Below are 25909 nucleotides of genomic sequence, written 5' to 3'. Positions count from 1 at the left end.
ACGGTGAGAGAGGAAACTCTCTTGTTCCATTAATAGCTGATTTCCATGCTTGCAATCATTGCAAATTGGGATGTTCTTCCAGGAAGTTTACAAGGACCAAGAAAACAAATCGTTGGCTGCAAGAATAAACCGGATACGTTTCATAACATCTCTGTTTAAAAGCTTCCTTTCAAACAGAACTTTTGTCAGAAATCGCTTATTATCTGGATACATCCGCATAGAACTACAGGACATGTCCAGATTCTCCGCTTTTAACATAGCAATTTCTGGTAACATTATTCATAAGACAGAAATAATGGTAAATTTTGGTTTAAAAATATCTTCTCTTGGTACTAGATCGTCTTCGCGATTTTCACTTAGAGTTCCAAGCAGACCAACGGAAACGCTACTAAAACTGGGCGTACACTCATCAAAGTGTTCTGTGCCGGTACAATCACTTTTATTTTCGTCATTTCATGAGAGGAAGTTGTATGAGTTATATTTATAGTAAAAAAGCAAGTCTTATTATGGTGCCTGAGACACAATTCACTTTTCCTCCTCTTCTTCTCTTCTGCTAATCTACGAAAATTTGCACCATTTACCGTAATCGTTTTCGGCTATCCATGTGGTGGTCGTAACACGAAAAAACAATAATTCTCTCACAATGAAAATGGCTTTCGCTTTCACGGATTTCTCCGAAAGTCTTGGTATTATGTGAAATTAGCGGCCTTCCACTACCGTCTCGATCCTCCTATAAAGAAATTTTAAAATATTTATCATAACATGATTAACTCATTTCACAGTTCTGTACAAAATATCACTTGTACAAACTCAAGTGAACAGACACGTTTACTCATTGTACGAAATAACTCAGCTTTGCGTACACATTATATTGTACCAGCAATGCTGGTCCAGCATTGAGTATAAGTATTTCTAACTTAAAATACGCGCCGCGCGCCAACAGAGCAGCTGGCGACAGCAAGCATGTTGCGAGTGACGTACGGCGAGTGATGTAGGAGCCAGCCCCGGCTAGCCAAGGCTAGGTTGCATCATCCATAGAACCTTCCAAACTTTCTATCATAAATAACTCATATAGGAATTACAATACGAATATAATAATAACATCACCTTACACATCATTTTAATAATTCCAATACCACAAAGTTTCTTTAAAATCCACCTCAGATTAAGGAAGATATTGAAAGAAATGAAACAGCTGTAACTTCTGCGACTTTGATATAAAAGAGGAGCGAGAATTCAACACGACAACGTCTTGTACCACACTCGAACCAGGATGGTCGGCTGATGGAAGTTCGTGCCGCGATGTGACAGTACGGAATCGGAGTCTTCAGCCAACTATTCGAAATTACGGTGAGAAGTGATTGGAACATTTCAATAGTCTTGCGAAATTAGAATATTGAACAGTGCATTAGGACTTGTATTCAAAGCGAATGAAATATTTCTGCACATTGCGAACTTAGAATATTGAACAGCATTAGGACTTGTATTCAAAGCGAATGAAATATTTCTGCACATTGCGAACTTAGAATATTGAACGGTGCATTAGGACTTCTATTTTTCAAGTGAAATCTGAATGATAGGTAAACATCAAAACTACACGTGTGAATTAACTTGTAATTTCACGGTATCTGAACCCAGGACCATTAGTGAACGGAACTAATTTTCACTATCGAAGTATTATAAAGCCTTATCAATATTATTATTCGTGTTTAAACATAAACGGGGCAGTGTAAGTGAACGGAAATAATTTCACTCCTGCGTTAATAGTCTAATAGTGCTACTTCTCGTCATATAACACTGCGTGTGAACGGAACTAATTTCACATGTAAAGTATTTAAATTCTTCTACGAAAGTGAAGCAATTGCCATTCATAGTGCCTTTACGGTGCTAAATAAACTTTGTAAATACATGCAAAGCAATCATAAAGCAGTAGAACTCCACAAATAATTATATTATTTTCTTCGAACGTTAAAAACTTAAGTGAACTATTTTGAACAATATCGTAACTCGTGCCAAGTGTCACGTACGTTAAAAAGTAGTGCGGGCTCGATTCCATTGACATTCTGCCGCATGAGAGTTAACTTCATTTTCCCAAGTGACCAATTCATTTGCGGGTTCGATTCCATTGACATTCGGCCGCATGAAATTTAATTTCTTTATTTTCTCAAGTGACCGGTTTATTTGCCTTAAACATTTGTGTCGATTTCATTGAAGTTCGATACGGCATCTTTGCATTTATTTTTTTACCCTTTCATGGGAATGAGTAAAGTGAGTTCAGAAATTACACCTCAGACTAATACGTCCAATATGTACAAGGGCTCAAATGCGTGTGTTCGCGCTGTCCTTCGAAGTGAGTGATCTTGGCGAACCAAACTTCCAGACCTCCAAGATCTTCAAAAACTTCAAGAATGTCTAGAACTTCTAGTTTCCCTCGTTGGAGTGGACGTGGTTCCATGGTGCCGAGAGCTGATCAATGGTGAGGACGAGAGCAGTAGCAGAGCAACGCGGGACATCGCCAGCCACATGACAATTTTTCATTCAAAGCAAATCCTCTCACTATTTGTACTACTTCAATTTAATGTGCCGCACACACCCTGCGTACCTTCTCATGCTCTTCAAGCATAAAGTACGGGCATTTCCTGTTACAATATGCATCAAAAACACAATGCAACACCCATACTGACAGTGAAGAGTGTGCGTCTATGACTGCACTCTTACGGCGACTTGAATACATATTGGTATTCTCGCCTTCCTGTTAAAGGAGCTAGATAGAGAGTAGAAAACGGCTGGAGCGACGCATCAAGTCGGCCGTGCTTAAACTAATGGTATAGAGCATCGCCCTCTCATATGAATATAGTAGAGGCCGATGCATAGAGCAAGCAGTGTAAGAGGATAGAGACGGCTGTGCTCGATTCACTCATCACGCGATTGTCTCTAGGTGGCGTTAAAAAAAGCCCGCTTGAATAAGTTGTAGCCAACGACATGAAAGGACTGCTTGCTCGATATGCACCCGATGGCTGCTTATACTGCCTGTTCATTCCATACTCAAACGTGAAACACGACTTGCGAAGAATCTGCCGCTAGATGGCAGCACCAAACGGCCCTAGTTATCATGGGAGTACAGGTAGACAAGCACATAAGCTAAGTTCAAACTCTGAAAATAAAGTAGAAAAAGGAAAGAGTTTTACTTATAAAGAGATTTATAGCTTCAGGGCTTCTCGAGAAGGCGGTTTCGACGGACAAGAAAACCCGGAAACATCGTCTGTATTATACTTTCCTACATTACTGAGCGAAGGTTTCATAATTTTGGCCACCACAATTTGTGACGCAAGTTCCTGGTGATTATTGTTACTAACACACTTTAAATGACTCGAAGAGTTCTTGCAGTACGGTAGAGCAAGCTCGACAAATTCATATAGCCCCGTAATTAGGCCAGTACACCGCGGCTGGGGATACCGCAGGCGTATCCGAGTGACTGATCAAGTTCTCCAGTAGGGATGCATTAACTGAGATGTAAACATTATTCAAGCACGCACTCCATTCAGTTTATTCTTCGATTACAGCGCCAAAATAGCACACACACTATTGCCTGAGAACCTGTTACGGTACCAAAGTATCACACACACTGATTCATGGGGCTCTCGAACATCTTCCAGTAAGTCAAATACCACTGATTCTGTTTAGTCAAATCTGGAAGAAGATATTGAGGCAGAAGATTGTTTTATTTGCTTATGCATAACGCTAGCACCATATGTGGACATTAAAATACCGGATTTCAGAATTCTCTTTACGGAATTTTGAACAGCCCGTGAGTAAGTCATGCCAATACTACCTCTTCCATTCTTAATAGCCCTAAACAAGGCTTGAAATGGATCTCCTGAAAGGCCTGTGTCAGCACATTAAAACATATCATTCTGTAGAAGATGAACAATGAAAGAGGAAGTAGGTAATCTTCTTCCACCGCTTTTCCTACACCTGTGCATTTGCGGGTACGAACTGTGTCACCCATATGCGGATTTTCTCCTGTTTTTCGTCCGAGTGCCATTCCTGACGCCAACCCAATGTGGAGGGACTTAGTAACTATTACGTGTTTCTGTTATGATTGGTAGTGTGGTGTTTTGTCTGTATTTGAAGAGAAGAGTGTTGAGACAGACACAAACACCTATTCCCCGAGCCAGGAGAATTAATCAGACGCGGTTAAAATCCCTTACCCGGACGGAAATCGAACCCGGAACCCTCTGAACCAAAGACTTCAAGGACGACCATTCAGCCAGGGAGTCGGACAGCGATCATAATAGCTTGATGTGGTTCTTTGGCAAGTCTTTTCTTTTATTCGGAGCTTTGGACGCTTCTTGTATCTCTTCAACATATTGGCAGATACCGTCGCATGGAGTTGCATGGATGAACCACACATGAATTCATTCTCCGTCAACAAATTTTTGGAACAATGGAGTATTTGTGTTCTATGCTTGTTTGCCACAAGACGAATACCATAGAATCCAGCCTTCAAAACCTGCTGAACCAGGATGAAAATTCATTTCCATGTAATGCCTTCACCATGAAGTAGGCAAGCGGAATCGTAAAATTTTCGTCAATCCATGAATTACAAAGCACAGCAATTCGTTGGCGAGTTGATGGTTTATTCCAATTTATTCTCTACAGATTCCATCTGCTTTGACAAATCCATAGAATCTGTCCTGTTCTTTATTATAGAGCAGCCGCTCTTTAATTGTCATTTCGTCGCAAATAAGAGAGCAAACTTTCTTCAGATTATTCAAATTAGTGCCTTCTGCTTGCAATCTTTCCTTTATTAGCGCTGAAATACCTGCTCCAAACGTCATCGCTTCCGGATGGTACTTATCTAATATACTACGGTGAAAGTGACTGTATTCATTTTGATCTCTGCCCATACTCATAATATTTCGGAGAAGCAATCCGCCAACAAATACAATGTTGTATAATACACCTTTTACACTGAAAAGAAGTGCCATGCTAGCCATTTTCCGCTATTTCATTCCGACAGACTGGAGCCATTTGGTGCTGCCGTCTACCGTGGATATTTGTAAACACACTGTTTCATTTAGTGCCATGTTAAAATGTTGTAATGAGCAGGCAGTATAATCAGCCATTGGATGCAGATCGAGCAGGCAGTGCATGAAAGATATAGACTGCTAAACATACTCGTTGCAGCACCCCTGGTTGAAGCACTGTGAACTTACGTTTGCCTGTAACTGTCATGGTGGCTGCCACTTCTTGGCCTTGATAGTTAGCCGTATTATCAGTTCAATGAGTTGATGAGATTATATCTCATTGCAAATTAAAGTTTTATTTAAGAATAAACACGACATTTTCAAACACTCCTAATGTTGCTTTAACGTTATAATCAAATAAGCGCAGTGAATACTGTAGGGATTTACATGGTTAAAAAACTGTTTTTGTCGTAGTTAAAAAGTAAATGTGATAGAAAGTAAAGTCTTGAAAGTAGGACTATTAGGCAGTACCATATGGCTGATAACCCGGTCTAGGAAGCCAAGAATAACGGCCGAGAGGATTCGTCGTGCTGACCACACGACACCTCGTAATCTGCAGCCCTTCGGGCTGAGCAGCGGTCGCTTGGTAGGCCAAGGCCCTTCAAGGGCTGTAGTGCCATGGGGGGGGGGGGGGTTATATGGGTGATAAAGCAGGCATGAGGAAGTTTTTAAAAGTAACTATGATCGGTGGAAAACGGTCAATAAAAATGTAAACAGGCTCTGGGATGGGTTTAAAGCAATTGTTGAGAAATGCGAAAACAGTAATCAAAACGGACTTTCAACATATTAGGTCGTGTTACGTACATTTAGTACGTGTTGAAGAGATGTTAAGTACAGAACAAAAATGGCCAACCGGACACCAGTGGGATCCGAACCCACAACCTCCCGATTTCGCGCCGGTTGTTCTGTACTTAACATCTCTTCAACACGTACACTAAAACGTACGTAACACGACCTAATAGGTTGAAAGTCGGTTTCGATTACAATGCGGTCGTGAAAATTCAATATTCAATGTGAAAACAGGTTTGTACCTTTAAAGGTGGAAAGGAATGGTAAAGACCCACCTTATTATAATAGAGAAATAGAGAGACTAAGAGAGAGGCGCAGATTGGAAAGAAATAGAATAGGAAATGGCGGTGGAAGAAATGAGAAATTGAAGGAACTTGCTAGGAAATTGAATCTAGCAAAGAAGGCAGCTAAGGATAACATGATGGCAAGCAAAATTGGCAGTCATACAAATTTTAGTGAAAAATGGAAGGGTGTGTATAGGTACTTCAAGGCAGAAACAGGTTCCAAGAAGGACATTCCAGGAATAATTAATGAATAAGGGGAGTGTGCATGTGAGGATCTTCAAAAGGCAGAACTATTTAGTCAGGAGTATGTAAAGATTATTGGTTACAAGGATAATGTCCAGATAGAGGAGGAGGAGACTAATGATAAAGAAGTATTAAAATTTACATATGATAACAATGACATTTACAATAAGATACAAAAGTTGAAAACTAGAAAAATGGCTGGAATTGAAAAGATTTCTGGGGATATACTAAAGACAATGGGGTGGGAAGTAGTACCATATCTAAACTATTTATTTGATTATTGTTTGGTTGAAGGAGCTATACGAAATGAATGGAGAGTTGCTATAGTAGCCATTGTTTATAAAGGAAAAGGTGACAGACCAAAAGCTGAAAATTACAGGCCAGTGAGTTTGACATGCATTGTATGTAAGCTTTGGGAAGGCATTCTTTCTGACTACATTAGACATGGTTGCGAAATTAATAGCTGGTTAGATAGAAGGCAGTTCGATTTTAGGAAAGGTTATTCCACTTAAGCTTAACTTGTAGGATTCTAGTAAGATATAGCAGATATCTTGGATTCTGGAGGTCAAATGGACTGTATCGCGATTGACCTATCGAAAGCATTTGATAGGGTGGATCATGGGAGACTACTGGCAAAAATAAGTGCAATTGGAATGGACAAAATAGTGATTGAATGGGTTGCTATATTTCTAGAAAATAGATCTCAGAAAATTAAAGTAGTCTAAGGTTTATCTGACCCTGTAATAATTAAGAGAGGAGTTCCTCAAGGCAGTATTATCGGACCTTTATGTTTTCTTGTACATATAAATGATATGAGTAAAGAAGTGGAATCAGAGGTAAGGCTTTTTGCGGATGAAGTTATTCTGTACAGAGTAATAAATAAGTTACAAGATTGTGAGCAAATGCAAAATGACCTCGATAATGTTGTTAAATGGACAGCAGGCAATGGTACGTTAATAAACGGTGTTAAAAGTCAGGTTGTGAGTTTCACAAATGGGAAACGTCCTCCCAGTGTTAATTACTGCGTTGATGGGGTGAAAGTTCCTTTTGGGGATCATTGTAAGTATCTAGGTGTTAATATAAGGAAAGATCTTCATTGGGGTAATCACATAAATGGGATTGCAAATAAAGGGTACAGATCTCTGGACATGGTTATGAGGGTGTTTAGGGGTTGTAGTAAGGATGTAAAGGAGAGGGCATATAAGTCTCTGGTAAGACCCCAACTAGAGTATGGTTCCAGTGTATGGGACCCTCACCAGGATTACTTGATTCAAGAACTGGAAAAAAACCAAAGAAAAGCTGCTCGATTTGTTCTGGGTGATTTCCGACAAAAGAGTAGAGTTACAAAAATGTTAAGAGGTTTGGGCTGGGAAGAACTGGGAGAAAGAAGACGAACTGCTCGACTAAGTGGTATGTTCCGAGCTGTCAGCGGAGAGATGGCGTGGAATGATATTAGTAGACGAATAAGTTTGAGTGGCATCCTTAAGAGTAGGAAAGATCACAATATCAACATAAAGTTGGAATTCAAGAGGACAAATTGGGGCAAGTATTCGTTTATGGGAAGGGGAGTTAGGGATTGGAATAACTTACCAAGGGAAATGTTCAATAAATTTCCAATTTCTTTGAAATCATTTAAGGAAAGGCTAGAAAATCAACAGATACGGAATCTGCCACGTGGGCAACTGCCCTGAATGCATATCAGTAGTGATTTTTTGATTGATAAAACAAAAATTACGTATGTTGGAGGATTGGATAATTCGACATCATACACTAACAATAAAGTCCTTCACTACAGAAAGACATGTTATACGTACAGCACTTCATTGCGGATTTCACACGCGTAGAGTAAGATACCACTCCCTTTAAATGACATACCTTCAGTGTCATTCTGGTATATTTTTTAATATTTGCTTCTTGGTCTAGTTTGTTAGGTTTTATGCATTATGCTACTTATGGATGCCTTCTGAGAACTGCTGTGCAACAAGCAGCACATACGTCCTTTGGTTGCGGGGTAGAATATCTGCTCGGCATCATCTGCCTGCCGTAAGAGGTCACTAAGCGGGGTAATCCCAGATTCTAACTTTGAGACCAGCGGGCCCCTGACTGAGTGTATAGGTGGGCCGGCGTAAGGTTGCACATGACAGCTACGCAAAATGTTGGTCACACTGCAGTGGCGCACGAAGCGATGTTGCCGCCATAGCAACAGCTGATTGCACGACACGTAAGATTTTAGAAACATGAGAGAAATGTTTTTAATGCCATCGCGACGATACACGATACAAATGAAATCGGCCGACAACAATCGCACTTTCAAGACACCGATTAAGTTTACAATGAAATATATCACACAAAATGATACGAGATAAATCTACTACGAAGTTCTTATTATCCCAATGTTAGAGAATGCGTAAGAAATCGGCAGACAAGAAACTCACTTTAAATACACCAATAAATGTTACGATAATATACACCGGTGCTAACACAAAATATTTCGAGTAAAATCTATTAAATTTACGAAGATTCAGAAAAGTTATTCTTCTTACCTTGTTTACATTGGTAGAGGTTCTATACCCTCCAGATCACTGCCATCACTACCGTCGCCTTCGTTGTTGTTGCTGTTGTTGTTGTTGTCGTCATCATCATCATCGTCGTCGTCGTCGTCATCGTCCTGGCAGATCATCAACTCCTGACAGTCACTGATGATGCCATCTATGGCCATCGCCGAGTTAATTAATGTTGCGACATGGCTAACTTTCTTCCTCCAAGAAGCCGCATCCACTAGAGCAATACCTTCTCGGAACAGTCTTTCCACTTCAGTAATTGTGAAGGATTTGTTATTTGTGCGAACGTAGCGTTTCACATCACTCCATACCAATTCAATAGGGTTGAAGTGACAGTGGTACGGCGGCAACCTAACAACCTCGTGTCCTTGTTCCTTCGCTACCTCATCAACTACGTACGTCGGTGAAACCGGTTTGTTTTGTTTCACCAGTTCATATAAGGCTAATTTAGTCATACCCATATGCGCTGGGATATTTCTTGCCTGCAGCCATTCCACTAACAATTCTTTACGGGCGCTCGAAGTAGGGGTCTTGTCCATTATTACCGAGTGGTAAGGTGCATTGTCCATAACAATTACGGAAGGGCCTTTGAGCTGTTGCAGAAGCTTCTTAAACCAATCTAAAAAGCGAACATGGTCCATATCTTCGTGATAATCACCGGTTTTTTCGATCGGAACATTAGAAGACCACCTTCCACAAAACCACTGGGTGAACCCGCGTGCGCTATTATTAATCTGGCGCCCTTCCCAGTCGGTTGATTACCGGAGCTTTTAGGACTGTCATCAGTCCAAGATTTATCAATGCACTCCCCAGCATTCACCCACGTCTCATCCAACCATATTACCTCGTGGAGATCCTTACCGACAAGTTTATTTTAAAAAATATTCCTACCCATCACGATGTGCGACTTTTCAAGCAACAGTTTTCTTCCGTTCAGTTTTTTGTATCTGAAACCTAAGGCTCGCAATACCGATTTTAAGGAAGTTTTACCCCCGGAGAAAAGATTTTTCTGTTTAAGGGAGACTATTAATTTTGCCACCACAGGCTATTCCTTCCTGCTGTAATAATCGTACACGTGTCTACGTATTGCATCAGCCTGGAAAGAATCAATTCCTGTAACAGGAGATGGCTTAAATCGTTTCTTTCCTGGCGTGCTAAGAAACAAGTCCCCACTCTCAGCCCTGTTTCCGCCACTGCTAGGTTCCCCAGTCCATTTTTCCTTCAGTTCCTGGAGGAGAACACCTTTCTGAACCACAGTGCGCTTTGAAAGCCCTAATGTTTGACTTGTACGTTCCACGACTTGATTTGCAGGAACAGAGGAACGACCATGCAAACGTACGAATTCCCTCTCCCTCTCGTAAAACTCGCGAGTTCTCCGCACTAATTCACATGCCTGACTATTAAGGGGCACTCCTCGGCGCAAAGGATTATCACTTCGCGATTCATAATATTGTCGTTTCCGTGACATCGCACTGCACTAGTTACAAAAAAAAATCATAGTTATCTCACAAAAAAACACCATTTTCATCAACGCGCGAAGCACACCTGACCACGTGCTAGCAACGACAGACAAGCGGCAACACTTCAATGCGGAAGTCAAGGTAGTTATAGATGGCACCACTATACTAGCCATATTGCCAACAACAACCAAATGAAAATAGTTCATCTTTATTTTGCAGCTCGCTTAAACATTACAATTTTTTTTAAATGCTCATGTTTTTGTAAGTATATAAAAGGTTATACGCACTCTACGGAATTAAATACGAGCTAATATGTATAAAATCAATTAACTGTATCTGAAATAAAAAGTAATGGATTGGTCGTTCTGATTGACGGGTGACGTTCTTCAATTATATTTTGTAGTAATGCCAACATGAACTATAACTGTCAAGTGCAACCTTGTAGCGGCCCACCTATAGGATACTTTCCACATACGATATTCTACCAGCTTTCACCGCTTTAATATATCTATCGGACCTCTCTCGGTCAACCCTCGTTTGACTTCATTCTTCTGAATTCATAGCCAACTTTTATTTATTTATTTATTTATTTATTTATTTATTTATTTATTTATTTAATTAGTTAGTTAGTTAGTTAGTTAGTTAGTTAGTTAGTTAGTTAGTTAGTTAGTTAGTTAGTTAGTTAGTTAAACCTTGCACGCCTTCTCAAAGACCGTACTCCATCACACAACTTCTCCAGATCCTTTCTATGGCAGATTCAGACGAAATAAGCATATTATGTTTTGCCTTCAAGTGTCATGGCTGCCAGTGGTTCAAGTAGATTCAAAGATGGCCATTAGATTAGCAGTCTTTATTTTTAATGTCGTTGGTTGTAGCCTAATTTACTTACTATTTATTTACCGATATTCATTTAATTGTCAGAGAATACTACGTGTATTTCAGTATATCAGCAATAAAATGTGAAACGTAGGCTATTCTCGTTCAACTAATTTAATTATTTTATTTAGAGTAAAAATGAGACAGATAAACCGAGGGAGTTGGCTGTGCAGTTAGGGGCGCGCATTTGTGAGCTTGCATTCGGGAGATAGTGGGCTCGAACTCTATTGTCGGCAGCCCCGAAGATAATTTTCAGTGACACTGTATAGGCTTTTGGGCTTACGCCGTGTCAAGAAAATAAGGTTAAATTGTTTACGTTTCGCAGAGAACTGTGCTCTGCATCATCAGAAGAAAATCTCTCCTGTCCAGGAGAAAGGCTTGTTAAACAATAACTACCGGCCGAGTTGGCCGCGCGGTTAGAGGCGCGCGACTGTGAGCTTGCGTCCGGGGGATAGTGGGTTCGAATCCCACTGTCGGCAGCCCTGTAGTTGGTTTTCCGTGGTTTCCCATTTTCACACCAGGCTGTACCTTAATTAAGGTCACGGCCGCTTCCTTCCAACTCCTAGGCCTTTCCTAACCCATCGTCGCCATAATACCTATCTGTGTCTGTGCGACTTAAAAGCACTAGGAAAAAAAATAAGCAGTGACTTTTTTGAAATTTATAACGTCTGAGTTTCAAAAAGTCATTGTTTAAGATAGCTGTCAGCTGTCGGCTATATTGTCCGAGCCTGTTTAGAGAGTGAGCTCACGTGACACCACCACTTGTATGTTCAACACCACCGTGAAGCTCTTAAGTCTATCTTCAATTCCAAAAGAGGAGGCTATACATCTGTCCCCGGGGGATGCAGTGCCACCTAGATTATATGGACTGCCTAAGATCCATAAAAGAGATGTTCCTCTCAGACCTATTGTTAGTGCGGTAGGTTCTCCTACGTATGCTTTGGCTAAATACGTAAGCAAATTGCTTCAGCCACACATAGGAAGTACTGAATCATACATCAGGGACTCTCGGTATTTCGTCAACAAGCTGTCAATCATAACCCTTCAACCTAATGCACTTTTGGTGAGTTTCGATGTGGAGTCCTTGTTCACTAAAGTGCCAATTGACTCGGTCACATCTCTCTTTGAACACCTGTTCCCTGAGGACATTACTAATCTATTTTACCATTGCATGGCTTCCAGCTATTTCTTGTGAGGTGGGAATTTTTACGAACTGACGGACGGAGTGGCTATGGGAAGTCCACTTTCGCCCGTTGTAGCTAATTTATTTATGGAGCATTTTGAGGAGGAGGCTATTGCTTCGGTACCCGTCATACCTATGATATTTATTTATTTATTTACTGCGCACTACATGATTTCTAATCCCAATTACAGTGGCAAATGTTTACACGTGCTTTTTAATGTTTTAATCAGTCTAATATTATAATATCTAAACTATCCTAATATTATATTTACGTTGAGAAATAAATAATATTACATATCTAATCTTTACAAGAAACAAGCGGAGGTATGTTGACGATGCATTTGTGGTCTGGACGGAAGGTCCTGAGAAAATCTATTTCTAAACCACCTAAATCAGCAACATCTATATATATAAAATAAGAGTTTTTTCTGTACATTGGTCAGAATTTGAAAAGAATGGTATTTCTGTATCGGTTATGTCCGTAGTAACAAGGAAATGCAATTTTTACTTTTCCGTAATTTCTGTATGTATGTATGTATGTATGTATGTATGTATGCATGTATGTATGTATGTATGTACACGCATCACTAGAAAACGACTGAAGAGAATTTAATGAAAATCGGTATGTGGTCGAGGGATGATTCACTACAATCTAGGCTATACATAATTTGACTCACGCTGAGTGAAATGGTACTTTAGGGAATGGCGTAAAACTTAATTCTCAAATATTTATATTATTAGTGGTCCTATCGACAAATACTACATAACGGAAGTCACATAGAATTAAATTTCCGATCATTTATGTCATACATTGTTACCATACTGGCTTTGAAAACACAGATATTCATGAATTTGTATTTTTGTTGTAAGTCCATATCAACGCCGAGCCACGAGAAAATGGGTTAACAGAATTTCATGAAAGTCTTTATACAGAGTCGTGGAATAAGAAACTACAGTTTAAGTTATAACCCATTTTATTCACCCTGGAAAAAATTGTAGTTTAGGGGACGTCGCCTAAAATTTAATTTTTAAATAATGTCTTTTCGAAAAGTACTACATAACAAAAGTTATAGAGAATACAGTTTCCTATCATTTATGGTGTATTCAGTTTTACCGTACCGACTATGATAAGAGTGGTATTTCAGAGTCCGAAGAAAACGAAATGTGAAGGCCTACAATACTGAAAGCGCATAACATTAATCAACAATAATATTACATTGACCATTGTTTGTTGTGATGTTGTCTGTCTCTTATGCTGCCGCTCAACTCAAATAGATGGGATTATTGCTGCGTACACAGTATAACAGCCTGACTAAATATTGACCGGAAATAACTAAGAAGTTAGAAAACTTTCTTCTATAGCATGCCATTCCTCTGGTTCATACATTTTCTGATACTGCCGGTACGAAACAGACTGGTTCATCATAGTATTCCAGCTATTCGATACCTACTCTGATGCGCTGTTTTGAATGAGCAATGTACACACTTAAGGCAGAGGCTCACTTAGTAGTAGTAGTAGTAGTAGTCTAGAATTACAATTTAGGTCTATACCAAATTATAGCACCCCCATATTCACTAAATAACTCAAAATTCAATTCTGAAAAGAACCGTTTCTTAAGAAAACCTTCTTCCTCTTCACTTTTATTAAATTATACATTCATTTTATTCCAAATTAGCAGTGAAGAGGGGTTTCTCCTCTGGCTTGGAGGAAACATTTACCTCCAAGTCAGATAGATTCTTCCGCCGCCTGTGTAGTGAACTGAGATTTTCCGACTCATCGGGTACTCCTAGGAAACAGATTAGTAAAAGGGCATAATTTTTGCCCTGGGAGTCTATTCGACACCCTCACCCGGCCAACGAAGTGTGTTCACGGATCACGGCTGCCTGCGGCTTGGTCATTCCAGCTCTGGAACATAGGACTGTTAGATCGGCAGCGTAGTACTGTTCGTTAACAGTGAGAAAATGTTTGGTTTTTCATTTGATCGAGTATTTCATATGAAAGCATTGCTTTTAATCGCGTCATTCGTACTGACGTCATTATAATTACCTATGTTCATTTCAGTTGGGAAAACTACTAAGACAGTCTTTCTGAGGATGTAAAAAGGCCGGTGGACAGTGAGTGTCTGCCATTATAATGAAAACGACCCAACCTGAATGTAACTGATGGTAGGCAAGGGGGCCTACCATTACAATGAAACTTCCCTAACCCAATCTTCATATGAGAAAAGACGTTTGGTGATTTATCCTTCGCATTTCTAGGGTAACGTTAAGTGCTATGCAATTTAATACAATCTTGCACACAACGTGTACTCTACCTAACCCAGAATTCTGCATATAATGTAGAATTCCGTAGCAAAGCACGGGTACGTCAGCTAGTCATTCAATAAAATTCACTATGGAGATGGAGTCGGACGGATGCCTTCCTTTCTTGGATGTTCTAATAAGAAACTGGACGACTCCTTGGGACATACCATCTATCGTAAGCCTACCCACACAAATTGCTATCTTCATGCAGATTCTCACCACCATCCAGCACAAAAACAAGGCATTCTCACGACACTCGCCAAGAGGACGAGACGAATTTGTGAGCCATCAAATAGCCAGGTGGATATGGACACGCTCAAAATCACGTTCAAGGGTAATGGTTACAGAGATTCGCAGATTCATAGAGCCCTGCATCCCAGAGAAACGAATAAGCAAAGCTCGCAGAAGGAAGAAGTGAAGGGAACTCCCTACTTGCTTTACATTCACAACACCACAGATCGAATTGCCATGGTCCTCCGCAAACACAATATAAAAACCGTGTTTGGCACCGCCACTAAAATTGCTCACAGTCTGAGTATTGTCCCCACTTCTACATCCTGGGGTATACCTATTTCCCTGTACTTGCGGTAAGGTATACATCGGCCAAACATGCGGGTCCATTGGTACCCGTATCAAGGAACATGAACTTAAGGATATGATACTGTATAGGCTTTTGGGCTTATGCCGTGTCAAGAAAATAAGGTGAAATTCTTAACGTTTCGCAGGGAACTGTGCCCTGCGTCCTCATTAGAAATCTCGACTGTCCACGAGAAAGGCTTCTTAAACAATGACACTTTAAAATTGGAACCTTGTAATAGAAGTGGAAGATGGTAACTTCATTCGCCACCAGGTGGCCCCCAGGGCGTGGCAACGCTAGCGTTCGAAGCGGAAGCTGACCGAACCATCACAATCAGTCTAAGCGGTTCACATAACGTGTTTGCGTAACACATGACATTGGCAGGTGTATGGCATTGACACAAGCCTGGAATGAAACATCTGGCGACGAGGAACGTACGAATTTGGAAAACACCGAGATGAAATAACAATAGTGAAGGGACCGGGAAGGGAACTACCTACATAAATGTTTAATGGCCAGCTACTAATAATTTACGTAGGTAGTTCCCTTCCCTGTCCCTTCACTATTGTAATTTCGTCTCGGTGTTTTCCAAATTCGTACGTTCCTCATCGCCAGATGTTTCATTCCAGGCTTGTGTCAATGTCATACACCTGTCAATGTCATATGTTACGTACACATGTTATGTGACCCTCTTAGACTGATTATGATGATTCGGTCAGCTTCCCCTCGAACGCTTGCGTTGTGCCACGTCTGGAGAGCCATCTGGTGACGAATGAACGTACCATTGCCACTTCTATTATAACGTCTAAATTTCAAAAAGTCATTGTTTAAGAAGCCTTTTTCTCGTTGACAGTCGAGATTTTATTCTGATGACGCTGAGCACAGTTCTCTGCGACACGTAAAGAAGTTAACTTTATTTCCTTGACACAGCTAAGCCCAAAGGCCTATACAGTATCAAGTCTATAAGTACGGGCCGTGAAAGCATCAATGGCAACATAATTTTCAGTGGTTTATCATTTCCACACCAGGCAAATGATTGGGTTTTAGCTTAAGGCCACAACCACTTCTTTCGAACTCGTAGCCCTTTCCTATCCCACATAACTGTGACGGTGCGACGTAAAGCCAATTTTGTAAAAATAAGATAAAAAAAAGAAATGGAATAATAATAGATATACCAGTCAAGATGCAGTTTTAAGTCAATGCCATAGGAAGCTATTTTCGTTCTGTCCATAATATCCGGAAATGATTGTGTGTATGTGTGCGATGACCAGCCAAATCTGCAGGACGTAGGGATCTGATATTTTTAACGTATGTGGCACAGCATTTCACGATCACTCGTGGCTGTGTCAAGGAGCGGTTCTTGCTTCAAGAAATAAAGCTGTCAGCGTCATCAGCAAGCAACTTTTATGGTTTAATAGCATCTAACGCTGTTGAATTAATAAACGCGGGCGAAGCCGCGGGCACATGCTAGTTTATAATATTATTACCGAGAGCTTTCATATAAGCAGAACGAAAATTCCATTGTTCATGTCGGGAGTTTTGCTTTTGAATATTACGAAACTGCGCGCATTCTAAAAACTCGATTTCAAACGATTAGAGCTTTTCATTTTTGGCGCCCTGGTCCAAGGCCCATTAAGGCCCATGCAAAAATACGGCTCTGATTATTATCAAGTGTATTATTTTAAAAAAAAATTTTCAAATGGAACACTGCCTGTGGACATTAACAAAATAAAACTGAAGTAATTTAGAATGTTGGTGGTGTTCTTTTCAAGGTTCTAATACAAGTGGTTTACGAGCTGTCGCAGGTTGAAAATTGTAAATACCGATTGTTGTCTGCTCTATTCAACTTCAGTTGCACGAGGAAGTGACATGAGTCAGGGAAATGTACTACGCGTTCTCCACCGTCGTAAGTGCCATCAGGATCATGTTTCTGTCCATCAAGCGTTTCATGGAAACGATTTTGAGAATTGTGATAACTTTTGTACATGGGCATTAAGACAGAATACACCAAATATATCGTATATCTTGTTTAGTGATGAAGCAACATTTAGATATCATGCCCCAGTCAAACTCCAAAACATGCATTTTTGGTCTCTAAACAACCCCATTGGCTTCGCCAAGTGGAACGTCAGCGTTGATGGACTTTAAATATGTGGTATGGAAGAGTTAAAGATCAGTTCATAGGTCCTAAGCTCTGCAGTGGAAGGGCTTCTAGAGAATCTAATGTTCCTTCTCTGCAGCCATCAAGCTCGGTCATAGCTACTGCATTATATATATATATTGCGAATGAGCCCATTAGGACTACGCAAAGTACTTAGAGGCAGGCATTTGCCTTTCTTTGTGCCCACACGTCCTTCATTCGTTTGCTGTGTGCTTCTTTTCTCTCTTGAGACCATGTTGTTCCGGTCTTCTTCTTTGGTTTTTCCTCTTGGTCAACTTGCCACTTATGAACTTTGGTTCTGAAGATAACCCGGCTTTGGATGTCTTCAGGTGTAATTCCTGCCAGTTTGAGATCTGTTTTAATTTCGCCTTTCCATTTTATTGTGTCCGTTTTAGCTTTACTTCGGTTTTCATAAAATTCAGCTATTTGCTTGGTAAGTCTTTCTGGGTTCATCCTTTTTATATGTCCAAAGAATCTTAATCTGCGTTTTCTGATGTCGCTGTGAATGTTAGAAAATTGTTTGATTTCCTGTTTCCCTCTAAGGCGGTACTGTTCATCTACGAGTTTTGGGCCTAAAATTTTTCTAATGATCTTGCGTTCCTTTTTCTGAATATTTTCTAGATCAGTTTTTCTCTTCAAAATTAGTGTCTCTGATCCATATAGGCATTCTGGTTTTATAACTGTATTATAGTGTCTTAGTTTTGCATGCTTGGAGAGACACTTTTTGTTATAGATATTTTGGGTGAGTCTATACGCAGTTTCCATTTTTTGGCATCTAACTTCATTGGCTTTTGTTTCCATTCCATTCTCCTGAATTATTTCACCGAGATATTTGAATTGCTGGACCCGTTTTATTTTGCCATATTTTGTCTCCATGAATTTAGGGGCTTCTTTGCTGCAGGTCATGTATTCAGTTTTTTCAAATGATATTTGGAGGCCGACTTTTTCCGCTGTTTCTTTCAGGAGTTCGATCTGGTTTATGGCTGTTGAAACGTCACGAGTTAAGATTGCCAGATCGTCCGCAAATGCCAGGCAGTCTACTGCTAATTTGCCCCTACCAAGAGTGATTGGTTGGTCAATCTTGAGGGCAGACTTCTGTTTGCGCCATTCCTGTATTACCTTTTCAAGGACGCAGTTGAAGAGTAGTGGAGAGAGCCCATCTCCCTGTCTTACTCCTGTTTTGATCGAAAAAGGGTCTGAGATTTCCCCCATGAATTTAACCTTAGATTTTGTGTCTGTCAATGTCTCTTTTACAATTGCGAGTGTTTTCCGGTCTAGACCCTGTTCTTTTAATATCTGAAACAGTGATTGACGATCAACTGAATCATAGGCCTTTTTGAAATCAACAAAAGTACAAACTACATTTTTGCTACAAATTCTCTGATGCCTTAGGATTAACTTTAGGTTCAAAATTTGCTCTGGACATGAACGGCCTGGTCTGAAACCTGCTTGTTATTATTATTATTATTATTATTATTATTATTATATTCAAGGAACTGGGTTTCCAATTCAACAGAAACTCTTTGGACAGACTCCTCCGTCTCATTAGGGTGGATACAAGAAAATCGAAACAAATAGAAAACATGTGTATGAAATAGGGTCACCGGGATACAAATGTACACCTCACCATCACAATGGAAACACTGTCCTGGCGGAGGTAACTCAGCTGATCATCTCTCAAGAGCAATATCTTCCGATCGACTGAAATATTTAAAACAGTGGTGGCAAGGACCTTCATGGTTTATCGACCATCCCAATTCATGGCCTCGAGATGTCTCCTTTACTGCTGTGCTTCCTGAATCACGAAAGACAGAAACACCAAGTATTGGTAATTGATATTATAAACTACCATCATTGCTTCAAGACCCAGCGCTACCTCGAACTTCTGCTTGTAACAGCATGGATCATGCGCTTCGTTCGAAACATAAGTTCAGCACGAAATTCTTCTGGAGAACCATCAGCGGCAGAGATCGCCGCTGCACTGTGTATTGGATCAAGGCGGTACAACTGGAATCTTTCAGCAGTGAACTGCATGCTCTTCGAAATAGCTTGCCACTACCAAGATACACCGAAATTACATGATTCATCCTTTCCTGAAAGTTGGGTTGATTTTTCTGGGTGAACGCTTACATTTCGCCAACGATTTACAGAAATCTAAACGTTATCTAGTTCTGTTACGTGGACAACACTGCTTTCTTCAACTTGCGATTCAGAACATTCACATTCGATTCCATCATCTCGGCGTTCGCATTGCCCTTATAGAACTTCGGGAAGAATTTTGGATCCTTCGTGCACGTCAATCGATCAAGGAGGTATTGCATAATTGTCTTCCTTGCAAGACGGCTAAAAATCGTCATGAACAAGCCCCTGAGGCTCCACTTCCTTACGACAGGATAAAGCCACCAAAGGCCTTTGACCGGCAAAAATTCACGGGACCCCCTCTATGTGAAGGTGGGGAGCGCTGCCAACAAGTGCTGTAACGAACTTTTATCTATGCTACAATCCACGCTTTCCATCTAGAGCTGTGCTCCGCCATGACTACGGTTAAATTCCTATCTGCACTGAAACGATTCATATGAAGACGAGGCTTACCACATACTATTTACAAGGATACGGTTATACAAACTCATTCCTTGCCACCGATAAGGAATTGACAGAACTGTGAAACGCACTTACTGCCTCAAGAAACCCATCAACACTTGGCAGAGTACGGGATCACTTAGAAGTTCATTGCACCCAGGGCTGTTTGGTGGAGATTTTTGTGGGAAAGGGGAAAGGTTGGTGTGGGCACGACAAATAGAAGCTGACCAGGGTGGGGAGGGTGTAGAGGATTAACTCATGTATTTGCTATTTGATTGGAACTAACCACATTTATTCTTATGTTCTATGTTGCTGTAAATACTCATAGTATTTAGAATATGACAATGTAGTTTCTTTGACGTACATACAACAATAAACCATGTTATACAAGATGGAGTGTTAAATTGTTTGTGTACATAATTTCCCAACGTATGTTTAGTCACCTGTGTCTTACAATGCATTGGAAGTTAATATAATTTAGGATGGCCATTTGACAATGATTAGACCGCATCTCATGATATTAGTAGCAAAAATGTACAGGGCGGATACAATAATCCCCTGGTGTGACAGTTGTTCTTAAGTTAGCCAGGTTGTGTTAAGTTGTTATTCATTTCTGAAATGAGAAGAGGATAGAAAGTTTGTGAATGTTGGAATCTTGAAAATAAAGCCGAGTACAACGTAAATTTATGAAACGAAGCGCCGTTTACCTCATCTAAACAAGAGCACTTCACTTCAAAAGTAATATTATTGATGATAATAATTCGTCTGCATGTAACAGTTTTATCCAAACATTGTGACATGTTAATTGATTCATTATTTTATCAAATAAACTATAGTGCTTCTGTTTGTACTTCACAGTTTTGGTCACACACTGATTTGATTAACAGTCGTTCAAGTAAAAATGTTCCAGCTCATAATTGTTAAAATGAACATTCTAGGTAAGGTTATGACTCTTAAAGTACTCTATATTAAAAAATCAAGGTGGTCTAAGTATTCCATAAAATTTGAAATAGCACAGAGTATTCAGCCGAAGCATACAATAGACTATTTGTGTGAAGTTCTCACCTGATGGCCGCGAATATGAACTGGTCATCACAACCACCCACAAACTCGAGGATTCTAATGTCATTTCAGTTTCATACCAATTTTGCAATGGTAATCATCACATCCATTAACATAGGAACTTATACTATAATTAGTAGTAGGATAATAATAATAATAATAATAATAATAATAATAATAATAATAATAATAATGATGATGTTTTAACGTACCACTAAATGCATTTGATACACAGTGAAATATTCATACAACGGTACCGCGCGGACAAAATCTATATTGTTGCAAATGGAGTTATCGTTATAAAGAGGGATTTAGAATAACTGGTTAATTTGTGAACACAATAATATCGGAAAATAGAATTATATGAACTACCTGAACATCATATCAGCATATTATTTTCTGAAAAGGATATGAGTAAGATGCTAAGAACAATTTCTTAGAAAAAATTAAATTAAAAATAAATACTGTAGAAAGGAAACAAAGTTCAAGATAGTAGACAAAAAGAAGTCTACAAGTCAAAAACACTTAAATTTAAATAACTAACCTTTTATATCAAGTCACAGAATTCTCCTATTTAGGTAATGTAATTACCTCTGTTAACATATCCCTTTCAGAAATCAAGTAAAATAATAGTGGCAACAAAACAAGCCTTCCAAAATAAGAAAAAGTTATTGCTAAACAACTTTTTTTTAAAGGACACCAATGAGCTCAATACTGAAGACTCGAGGATCTCATTCTTACTGGACCAAATTTTAAATGACCAGTTGTCACTTCATTTCTCAAAAGGGTTATGATCACGCACGAAACCATTTATCCAAGTTGACTTCTAGGGACCCAGTGAGTTGTTACCTAGGAGACACATCGTGCCAAACAGGAGTGACAGATCTCGTCAAAGAAGACTTATAGAAAATGAAAGGATGAATGAGGTCGAAAAAGTGTTCTCCCTCATTATTGATGAAATGGCAATAAAGCAGCAATTGTTATATGGCAAGAAGGTGGACACCCTTTTTGTCAAGGGGATACATCAACATATTATGTCGAGGCTAGCCGAAATATAAACATTTCTAGCGGGATGTCCATTTCAGTAGAGAGCCAACAGTTTATTATGCATCATTACATGTGGCATACATACAAATTTCCCGTTGCCTATTTATTTTCGAAGAGGCTGTCTGGTGTTGAAGTGTATTGTCCGAAAATAGATCAAACAGGTTGAAAGTCTTTGGTTCGCAATTTTCAGATTAGTTACAGTTAACCACAAAATAAATGTGAATCTGATGAGACGACTATCCAAAGGAAAAAGTATTGAAGTCTCCGATCTCTCATCCTACCAATCAATATCGATCTCTGTTCCTAGCCTTTGACCAGTGACATATTCCTAAAATCGTCAGCACATCACTTTTAGTTAAGACCATGCAAGATGCGGGAAAGGGTAGCACTGACGCGGATTCGGAATTATTTGATAGGATAGTCAGCTATGTGGGAAACGACATGGAAAGAAATGTGATTGTAGCGGGAGATCTGAATTTGCCAGATGTCAATTGGGAAGGAAATGAGAACGACAGGAAGCATGACCAACAAATGGCAAACAAGTTAATATGGGAAGGACAGCTGATTCAGAAAGTGATGGACCCAACCAGAGGGAAAAATATCCTGGATGTCGTGCTGATAAAACCAGATGAGCTCTATAGGGAAACTGAAGTAATAGATGGTATTAGTGATAATGAAGCTGTTTTTGTGGTAGTTAAAAATAAATGTGATAGAAAGGAAGGTCTTAAAAGTAGGTTTGTTTGGCAGTACCATATGGCTGATAAAGCAGGCATGAGGCAGTTTCTAAAAAGTAATTATGATCGGTGGAAAACGGTAAATAAAAATGTAAACAGGCTCTGGGATGGGTTTAAAGAAACTGTTGAGGAATGCGAAAACAGGTTTGTACCATTAAGGGTGGTAAGGAATGGTAAAGACCCACCTTATCATCATAGAGAAATAAAGAGACTAAGAAGGAGGTGCAGACTGGAAAGAAATAGAGTTAGAAATGGCTGTGGAAGTAAGAAGAAATTGAAGGAACTTACTAGAAAATTGAATCTAGCAAAGAAGGCAGCTAAGGATAACATGATGGCAAGCATAATTGGCAGTCATACGAATTTTAGTGAAACATGGAAGGGTATGTATAGGTATTTTAAGGCAGAAACAGGTTCCAAGAAGGACATTCCAGGAATAATAAATGAACAAGGGGAGTGTGTTTGTGAGGATCTTCAAAAGGCAGAAGTATTCAGTCAGAAGTATCTAAAGATTGTTGGTTACAAGGAAAATGTCGAGATAGAGGAGGAGACTAAGGCCAAAGAAGTAATAAAATTTACATATGATAACAATGACATTTACAATAAGATACAAAAGTTGAAAACTAGAAAAGCGGCTGGAATTGATCAGATTTCTGGGGATATACTAAAGACAATGGGTTGGGATATAGTACCATATCTGAAGTACTTATTTGATTATTGTTTGGTCGGAGGAGCTATACCAGATGAATGGAGAGTTGCTATCGTAGCCCCTGTGTATAAAGGAAGGGGTGATAGACATAAAGCTGAAAATTACAGGCCAGTAAGTTTGACAGGCATTGTATGTAAGCTTTGGGAAGGCATTCTTTCTGATTAAATTAGACATGTTTGCGAAATTAACTGGTTCGATAGAAGGCAATTCGGTTTTAGGAAAGGTTATTCCACTGAAGCTCAACTTGTAGGATTCCAGCAAGATATAGCAGATATCTTGGATTCTGGAGGTCAAATGGACTGTATCGCGATTGACTTGTCTAAAGCATTTGATAAGGTGGATCATGGGAGACTACTGGCAAAAATGAGTACAATTGGACTAGACAAAAGAGTGACTGAATGGGTTGCTATATTTCTAGAAAATAGATCTCAGATAATTAGGGTAGGTGAAGCTTTATCTGACCCTGTAATAATTAATAGGGGAATTCCTCAAGGCAGTATTATCGGACATTTATGTTTTCTTATATACACTGACTGACAGAGCAAATGCAACACCAAGAAGGAGTGGTCAGAACTTTATGCCAATTGCAGGGTAGACTGACGTCACTGAGGTATGCTCATGATGTGAAATGCGCCGCTGTGCTGCGCACGTAGTGAACGATAAATGGGACACGGCGTTGGCGAATGGCCCACTTCGTACTGTGATTTCTCAGCCGACAGTCATTGTAGAACGTGTTGTCGTGTGCCACAGGACACGTGTATAGCTAAGAATGCCAGGCCGCCGTCAACGGAGGCATTTCCAACAGACAGACGACTTTACGAGGGGTATGGTGATCGGGCTGAGAAGGGCAGGTTGGTCGCTTCGTCAAATCGCAGCCGATACCCATAGGGATGTGTCCACGGTGCAGCGCCTGTGGCGAAGATGGTTGGCGCAGGGACATGTGGCACGTGCGAGGGGACCAGGCGCAGCCCGAGTGACGTCAGCACGCGAGGATCGGCGCATCCGCCGCCAAGCGGTGGCAGCCCCGCACGCCACGTCAACCGCCATTCTTCAGCATGTGCAAGACACCCTGGCTGTTCCAATATCGACCAGAACAATTTCCCGTCGATTGGTTGAAGGAGGCCTGCACTCCCGGCGTCCGCTCAGAAGACTACAATTGACTCCACAGCATAGACGTGCACGCCTGGCATGGTGCCGGGCTAGAGCGACTTGGATGAGGGAATGGCGGAACGTCGTGTTCTCCTATGAGTCACGCTTCTGTTCTGTCAGTGATAGTCACCGCAGACGAGTGTGGCGTCGGCGTGGAGAAAGGTCAAATCCGGCAGTAACTGTGGAGCGCCCTACCGCTAGACAACGCGGCATCATGGTTTGGGGCGCTATTGCGTATGATTCCACGTCACGTCTAGTGCGTATTCAAGGCACGTTAATTGCCCACCGCTACGTGCAGCATGTGCTGCGGCCGGTGGCACTCCAGTACCTTCAGGGGCTGCCCAATGCTCTGTTTCAGCAGGATAATGCCCGCCCACACACTGCTCGCATCTCCCAACAGGCTCTACGAGGTGTACAGATGCTTCCGTGGCCAGCGTACTCTCCGGATCTCTCACCAATCGAACACGTGTGGGATCTCATTGGACGCCGTTTGCAAACTCTGCCCCAGCCTCGTACGGACGACCAACTGTGGCAAATGGTTGACAGAGAATGGAGAACCATCCCTCAGGACACCATCCGCACTCTTATTGACTCTGTACCTCGACGTGTTTCTGCGTGCATCGCCGCTCGCGGTGGTCCTACATCCTACTGAGTCGATGCCGTGCGCATTGTGTAACCTGCATATCGGTTTGAAATAAACATCAATTATTCGTCCGTGCCGTCTCTGTTTTTTCCCCAACTTTCATCCCTTCCGAACCACTCCTTCTTGGTGTTGCATTTGCTCTGTCAGTCAGTGTATATAAATGATATGAGTAAAGGAGTGGAATCGGAGGTAAGGCTTTTTGCGGATGATATTATTCTCTATAGAGTGATAAATAAGTTACAAGATTGTGAGCAACTGCAGCGTGACCTCAAAAATGTTGTGAGATGGACAGCAGGCAATGGTATGATGATTAACGGGGTTAGAAGTCAGGTTGTGAGTTTCACAAATAGGAAAAGTCCTCTCTGTTTTAATTACTGCGTTGATGGGGTGAAAGTTCCTTTTGGGGATCATTGTAAGTATCTAGGTGTTAATATAAGGAAAGATCTTCATTGGGGTAATCACATAAATGGGATTGTAAATAAAGGGTACAGATCTCTGCACATGGTTATGAGGGTGTTTA

General features: G+C 40.5%; 1 pseudogene; it reads right to left on the bottom strand.

Moving 5' to 3' along the window:
* Window positions 1-8894: 8894 nt before the first annotated feature.
* On the bottom strand, window positions 8895-10375 carry LOC137498950 (uncharacterized; annotated as a pseudogene).
* Between the last annotated feature and the right edge of the window lie 15534 nt (window positions 10376-25909).

Source organism: Anabrus simplex, chromosome 3 (assembly GCF_040414725.1).
Source record: "Anabrus simplex isolate iqAnaSimp1 chromosome 3, ASM4041472v1, whole genome shotgun sequence".
NCBI lineage: Eukaryota > Metazoa > Arthropoda > Insecta > Orthoptera > Tettigoniidae > Anabrus > Anabrus simplex.
The sequence above is the reverse complement of the archived record's forward strand: the minus strand, read 5'-3'. Positions and strand labels throughout refer to the sequence as shown.